Here is an 8190-nt window from a genome sequence, read left to right on the forward strand (position 1 = left end):
ATCTTTTCCAGCTCAGGTGCACAGAAAGGTATTCTGTCTACCTTCCTTTGACAAAAGATTCTTCGAGAAGAGAGAGAAAGGCTATGAAGATGTGGCAGCCTCTAGTGAGAGTGAGTCACTGTTCCTACAACTCTATGGTGTTGGCAGCCCGCCGAGCTCACAGTTTTTGTTTTCTTGGTATGCTAATTAGTTGTTGGCACTATTGATGTATCTCCTGAGTGAAGAGAAAAGAAAAATATGAGCACCTGCTGTTTCTAGAATGAGTAGTGTTCTATGCGTGATATTGAGGTAAGCGTCTGCTCAGAGTCCAAGTGTTGGCCAGTGCAGGGCCATGTAGCTCAAGCTCTCCAGTGTCCTTGTGCTACGTTTATACCAATAATAGAACCCCAAGGGACTGCAAGATGGCTCTGCAGCCCTACAAGGCCTTAGTATTGGTCTGCATGTTGGTCTTCTAGACCACAGAATCTAGCAGCCACACTTCCATATTTGTTGGGTTTGTTGGCTGGTTTTGCTTTTCTGCAAGCGGGTATTACCATGTTACACAAGCTAGCTTTAAATTTGGGTCCTTCTGCTTTGGCAAAACCAGCCAGTATGGTATGGCTGGTACAAGAGCTCATACTTGGACCCAAAACTGTGTAGCAGATATTTCTGTGCCTGACCCTTGACCCCGACCCTGGCCACTTTGGTGCATGACCCACCTCCCAAATACCTGCATCTCCACATCCCCTTTACCCTTCCTTTGCTTATCTTCTCTGTGCCTGATGACCATGTTATGCATGCTCGAATCTGACACACCAGAAGCTCCAGAAAGCGAACATCCCACCTCTGTGTGGCCCTTCAGCCTGACCCTGAAAGGAATTGGAGGCTCCAGTTTCTAGGCCCTGTGTGTGGTAACCTTGAGACCTGCTAAACCAGAGGTTCTCAACCTGCTTGTGCTATATCAGATATTTATATTATGATTCATAATTGTAGCAAAATTACAGTTATGAAGGAGCAAAAAAGTGATTTTATGGTTGGGAGGTCACCCCAACATGAGGGACTATATTAAAGGGCCGAAGCATCGGGAAGGTTGAGAACCACTGTGCTAGACATTTCCCCTACTGTTGTTACCCACCTCATTACCTTTTACGAATGCCTCTTTTCCCTCCTTCCTTTCCCACTTCCCATCTCATACTTCCTGAACTTATTCCCAGACACTGATGCACTGTGGCTTGGTCTGATTTTGATACCTAAGAAAGTACAAAGTTTATAGCCAAAATACGTGCATGAGTGTGTGTGTGTGTGTGTGTGTGTGTGTGTGTGTGTGTGTGTATGCTATGTGTATGGGTTTCTATTACATTTGTGTGTGTGTTTCAATTACATTTGTATGTGTGGTTCTATTACATTGTGTGTGTGTGTGTGTGTATGTGTGTGTGTGTTACGTTCATATCCATGTGTACATTCCTACATATGAGCATATGCTGAGGTGACTGTATGGAGGCCAGAGGACAATATGTGGGTGTCAACTCTCTCCTTCTACCATGTGATCAAACACAAGGCTTAGCAGCTAATGTTTTTACCCACTGACTCATCTTGCTGACCCTAGCCAAGGCAATTCTAAGAAACTCACTTTACCTCTTAGCTAGGGGCTGTTCTCAAAAGTACAAGAAGAATTTTAGAATCTTCCATGGTCATAACCATCTGTGGAGCTGCTTCACTATTGGCCAAAGACTTCCTTGGGCCAGCCTCCATCTTCCTGTTCTCTGCCCTAACCTCTAGGCTTGCACTTCCCCCACAGTGTTCTCCAATGGTGTTGATCCCTTCGACAAGCGACTCACTTACTTTGGGGCTCTTACTCATGCTATCCTTCTGCCTGGAACGTTCCCCTTCCTTCTGTTGGTTTGGCTCACGTGTATGAATTCTCCCACTTTCAGCTTAAATATCACTTCCTGTAGAGAGGCCTTATCTAACTCCCAGGCAAGGATTATGATACTATTATTTGCTGTTGAGAATAATGCCTGTTGTGGCTTTTGGCGCCTCTTATTGTAACTCCCTGTTATGCACATAAGCCCACCTCACTCTTAGTCCCAAGTCGTAATCTTCCATTCTTTGAAGGCAGGAATTCAATCTACCTCCCTCTCTGCTATTACCCCAAGACCAAGGTTAGGGCCTGCCATCATGAGTATTTAATAAAGAAGTGTCAAGTAAAATGTTTGCTTAATTTACTGAGTACCAAGTTCAGTGAATAAGACAGTCTTGGAATAAATTTAAGGCAAACTTTCCCAATACAGGTTCTGCAAGATAAAGATATTCTTCCACACTCCTTTGAAACCTAGGAAGAAGAGTGTTAAAGATGGGGCTTCCTGCAGCTAAGAAGAGCTTTGTGGGGCTGGTGAGATGGCTCAGAGGTTAAGAGCACTAACTGCTCTTCCAGAGGTCATGAGTTCAAATCCCAGCAACCACATGGTGGCTCACAACCAACCATAGTGAGATCTGATGCCCTCATATGGATGTCTGAAGACAGTTACAGTGTACTTACATATAATAAATAAATTAAAAAAAAAACTTAAAAAAAAGAATCACCAGCACATGGCTGGCAATAGGAGGAGGAGGAGGAGGAGGAGGAGGAGGAGGAGGAGGAGAAGCTTTGTGGCCGGGCAGTGGTGGCATACGTCTTTAATCCCAGCACTTGGGAAGCAGAGGCAGGCAGATTTCTGAGTTCGAGGCAAGCCTGGTCTACAGAGTGAGTTTCAGGACAACTAGGGCTATACAGAGAAACCCTGTCTCAAAAAAACAAAATAAAACAAACAAACAAACTAACTAACAAAAAGAGCTATGTGTTCTCTCCCCCATGTTGGGGGAACATCACTGTTAACCTGAAAAATACCTGAAAGTACTACATTAAAATAACCCAGCCCAGTTCTTAAACAATAAAAGGTTGAAATGTGGGAAAAAATAAAAAGATACATAATCAATAAATGTTAGCTGGGCGGTGGTGGTGCATGCCTTTAATCCCAGCACTTGGGAGGCAGAGGCAGGTGGATTTCTGAGTTCGAGGCCAGTCTGGTCTACAGAGTGAGTTCCAGGACAGCCAGAACTACACAGAGAAGCCCTGTCTCGAAAAACCAAAAATAAAAAATAAAAAATAAAAATAAATAAATAAATAAATAAATAAATGTTAATAATTGTCAGAAAGAGAACTGGACATATAACCCAACTTAGCTTCTGTGAGGCTCAGGGTTTGATCCTTGGTACCAAGGAAGATGGTGGGGAGAGCAGGTTTGGGAGAGAGAGAGCGGAAGGAACTTGGAAATGTTAGCAGCCCACATTGCTCATGTGTTGTGTCTGAGTCTGAATGGCAGCCACATACTGACTGTCAGCAGCACCATCTTCACAGGTAGCACCTTGTTCCATAGTCCTCTATCTTAGATGTCTGCTGGGCCTACGTTAACAATGCCTTAGTCCACCAGAGATTAGGCTGCGTGTAAGGGCCAACTTTCACCAGCTTTAGAAAGGAATCTAAGTTTCTTAGCATAGTGGAGTCATCTCTTGGGCTCACTTTGGCTCACCTTCCTCCATGTTCTACTTTATACTTTTTGTTTCTTTACTTTTTTCTCCAACAGGACTTCATGCAGTTCATATCAGCCACAGACTTGCCATGTAGCCATTGCTGGCCTCAAACAGCCAATCTTCCTACCCTTACCTTTCCAGGGCTCATCTGGGGCATGTGCCAGCATGCCTGGTGTATATACTGGACTTCAGACCCAGAGCCTTGTGCATACCAGGCAACCACTGGTATCTCTACCAAATGAGATACATCCACAGGCCCTCACCCATTCCTTTTCTCTTTGTCCACAGACACATACTCCTTCATATGTCAATCAACAGGTACTCCCGTTCACCTGGTCCCAGAACTCCCCAACCCTTCCATCAATTTGGCTTGACAACTTTTACTCATCCATGGAGGCTCAGCCCCAGTCCAGCACAGGCTCCTTTCCATGCACAGCTCTCACTGTCTCTGATCTCCCCTTCAATATATTTGTAGTTTGATTTTGTTGTTGTTGTTGTTAGACATGGGTCTCACTATGTAGCCCAGGCTAGCCTTGGGATGACATGTATGAGCCATGATAGCTGGCTAACATTTATTCTTTGAGAGCATTTGTTTGCTGCTCTCCACCAGCCTGACTAGGAATCACTTCAGGAACACTCTGAGGACAAATTCCGTTTCACATACATCTCTGTCCTCTTCATGATGAGCACAGTTGATTTATCAACAAATCCTTGCTCAAATGTGCTAAAGATTGTAATCAGCTTTTGTGAAAACTAATCTATGCTTGAATACTAGAAGGCACCTCTTAAACAGCCTGCTGATACTGGTTTCCTACAAAATTCTAACTTTAAAAACTGTTTTTGCCATGTAGCCTTTAAGGGCAGTCAATAAATTCATACAGTTTGGGGTGGGAGGTGGGGGAAGGTACCCCAATGTCTTCTTTTCAGGACTATTACCACAGACAACCCTACTGACAGCACATACCTGAGCATCTGGCCCCTAGCTAGAAAGGAAAGCACTACAAGCATTGTATGCATCTTGTTGCTCCCAGAGTTCTTACCTGTAAGGCCATTTCCCCATCTAAGTAACAGGCCTGACCTCCATTCGCTTCTGATATCAAACAAAAACTTTTTCCTGAGGCTGAATAGGTTCAGTTCTTTGTTAAGATGAATGAAATCTGTATTCAGGGACTGGAATTCGTTTCTGAGGGAGGAGGCATCCAAGAAGTCCTCTCATGCTCCACCCTGGCGCCTGCCCTGAGTGCACAGAGGCCAGCATGTCTGCACCCAGCCAGGAAAGGGCAGGGCAGCCAGCACCAGCTTGGGACAGCAGCAGGATGCTCAGCCCATTCCAGGCCCCGCTGCAGGCCCTAGGGACCAGAAGCTCTGACACCACTGTGCTTGTCCCAGGCCTTTGGCACAGCTTGAGGTCTATTGGTTCTGGATATAGCCTTGCATAAACCCAGCACACTGCCCACAGCCTGTGCACTACAATAACTTCAGTGACTGTTCTGGGACAACACGCTACACAGCTACAAAGTACCAACTTTTCTGTGCCTACCTGCAATCTATTTGGAATAATGCCTCCAATTTGGTGTGGCCATTTCTTACTGTTTCCATCTTGATTGGAGCAGTTTTCATTGGCAGGAAGCTCTCAGGAGACCAGGCCCACTGAATTCCCCTGTCAATCACAGAGGGATGGGAGAGGTTCACAAGGATCCAGAAGGCCCTCCTATTCCTTCGCCTACCCCCAGCCCCCATGCTTGGTTTTACATGAGGTAAAGAATTGGCTGCCTGAGACTCTTTGGAACTCTTTGGTTGAGTGCTTACCTATGGGTCATTTAAGGGAGTCATCAGTGAAGTAGCTTTTCCTAAGTCTGTGCTGTTGGTGGGCCTCTGCAGTGATGTAGCTGCCTTGAGCCACCCGTGTTCCTGCAAGTAACCCCAATAGTTTCATCAGTTTGCCAAGATGGACTTAGATGAAATCATTGGTCTACCAATATCCTCCCTACTGAGGTTTTCCAGAATAAAATTCCAAGACAAGCTGTGTTAGACAAATACCTTCGACTCAAGGCTTGAGTGGCTCATAAACCAGGATAAGAGCTTGGTTTGCAGTGTATTTGGTGGAAAGCTTTCTTGGCATGTGTAAGACCCTGTGTTCAGTCCCTAGCACCACATAAAAGTGGGAGAGTTAATGCATGCCTATAATTCCAGCACTTAGGAAGCAGGAGAAGGATCAGAAGGTCAAGGTCATCCTTGGCTACCAGATAATATCTCAAGGTAAACAAAGCAAACCATGGCAATAATGGCAGCGTTTATAGTTTTTATGTAGCCCAACTCCTTTATCCCCACCAAGGGCTTTTTAAGAAGAAGCTGCCCATCTCTTACTGATGAGGAAATGGAGATAAAAAGGGGCAGGGATGGGAAGGTTTGTCCTGTCCTGTGGTTTGGATCTATCCAGGACACACAGACACACAGAGAAGGCTTCTAGGAAAAAGGTTGGAGGTGAAAACAGAATTCCTGCAGAGCCTACTATGAGACTTACCCAAGTTTTAAACATACTGGACACAGTGATTGCTAATTTAACTAAAAGATAAGGATTAGTTTGCAAAAGGGGACAGAGGAAATGGGGGGTGGTATAAACTTGGAATAGAGTCAGGATGACAGTTTTTCTCTTGTTTTCTTTGCTTTGCTTGAAGTACAGACTACAATGATAGTTTTAACTCTTTGAATAAAAAACATTCAAGCAGTTTCCTAATGGTACCAGGAATGTGGCCCCAGGTGAAGACTCACTGTTTTTATTTTTATTTATTCCTCTCCCTACCCCACCTCACAACAAACCCTTGCTATGTAGCCCACGCTGGTCACAATAGTCCAGACCCAGTAAGATCTTGTCTCAAAAAACAAACAAACAAACAAACAAACAGCCAGTTGAAACTTACCCCTTCTAACGTTAGTCCATGTTAATTCCATACCTGTAATTTTCTGTAGGTACCAGGGATGGTTGGGCCACCAAAGTCCTCGCTCAAGTAGGAATCTCCACTTCGTTCTGTGAGGCCCCACTCTGATCAAAGCCTCTTGCATGGTACCCCTCTTCTCATAAGATACCCATACATTTAGAAGGCAGATGTACGAGATACTAACTCTCAAAGATAGTGAGTCCTGCACAGTAGTGATGGGAGGTGAGCCACTGTTTATGACTCCTTACTCTGTAGCCCATGAACTTATAAGTGGCAGCTGGATATTCCCACTGGACACCAACCGGTGCCAGAGCTCTTTCTGCTCAGCTTCTTTGTCTGGGAATTTCTCCCAACTCCTCTCTTGCTCTTCCTTCCCAGGTTCTTGTGACTGTGAGCTTCTCTCCTGTTTCCACGCCCAAGTCTATAAAGGGTGAGATAGAATGCTGTTCCATGCACCCTAAAGTCTTCCAGTTAGGATGTGGTTTTCAGTAAGTCTTTGCTTCTGCTTCTCAGTGACTGCAAGAAAGGAAATTGCCAGAGGGAAGAATGTACTTAGAAAGTACACACATATATTTCAAACTGTACCCTGACCATGCTGAGTTAAGTCCTATACATCCTTACTCTGAGACCATCTGTGCTGGCTATGTTTATGTCAGCTTGACACAAACTATAGTTGTCAGAGAGGAGGAGACCTTGATTAAGAAAATGCCTCCATAAGATTGGGCTATAGAGCATTTTCTTAACTAGTGGTTAATGTAGGCTCAGCCCATAGTTGGTAGTACCCATCCCTAGGCTGGTGGTCTTATGTACTATAATAAAGCTGTCTGCTTAAGCCGTTGGAAGCAAGCTGGTAAGCAGCACCCCTCCAAGGCCTCTGCATCAGCTTGTGCCTCCAGGTTCCTGCCTTGCTTGAGTTCCTGTCTTGACTTCGTTCAGTGATAAACTACAATGTGGAAATGTAAGCCCAATAAACCCTTTCCTCCCCAACTTGCTTTTTAGTCATGGTATTTCATTGCAGCAATAATAACCCTGAGACCCTCTTCAATTTCATGATTGAATAAGCCAGTTTCTCACCATAAAACTGGCTGGGCTTTGTGGCAAAGACCTGGAATCTTAGTGAGTTGGGGGGCTATGGCAGGAGGATCTCTGAGTTCAAGTCTAGCTTGAACTACACAGTAAGTTCAAGGTCAGTATGGTTAACTTAGTGAGACCGTAGTCAAAAGTAAATAGGTTTAGGGTATAGGGTATAGCTCATTGGTAGAGTTTTGCCTAGCATGTGAAAGACACACTCTCTCTCTCTCTCTCTCTCTCTCTCTCTCTCTGTGTGTGTGTGTGTGTGTGTGTGTCTCTCTTTTTCTGTCTCTCTCTCTTTCTGTTTGTGTCTGTGTGTGTGTGTCTGTGTGTGTGTGTGTCTTCTATTGATTCTCCTCTTCTGGAGGAACCTAACATTCAATAGAATTTTAAAGCCTTGTGTTGCCTAGTGTGATAGTGTACTCCTGTAACATTCAGGAGACTCTGGAAGGAATATTATAAATTTGAGACCAATATGAGCTACACAACAAGACCTTGATTCAAAACCAGATATGGTCATTTGAATTGAAATGTTCCTCCATAGTCTCAGGCATTTTAATTCTTGATTTCCAATTGGTAGAATTGTTTGAGTAGATTTTAGGATGTGTGGCTTTGCTGCAAATATGTCACT

Source organism: Grammomys surdaster, unplaced genomic scaffold (assembly GCF_004785775.1).
Source record: "Grammomys surdaster isolate TR1022 unplaced genomic scaffold, NIH_TR_1.0 280, whole genome shotgun sequence".
Taxonomy (NCBI): domain Eukaryota; kingdom Metazoa; phylum Chordata; class Mammalia; order Rodentia; family Muridae; genus Grammomys; species Grammomys surdaster.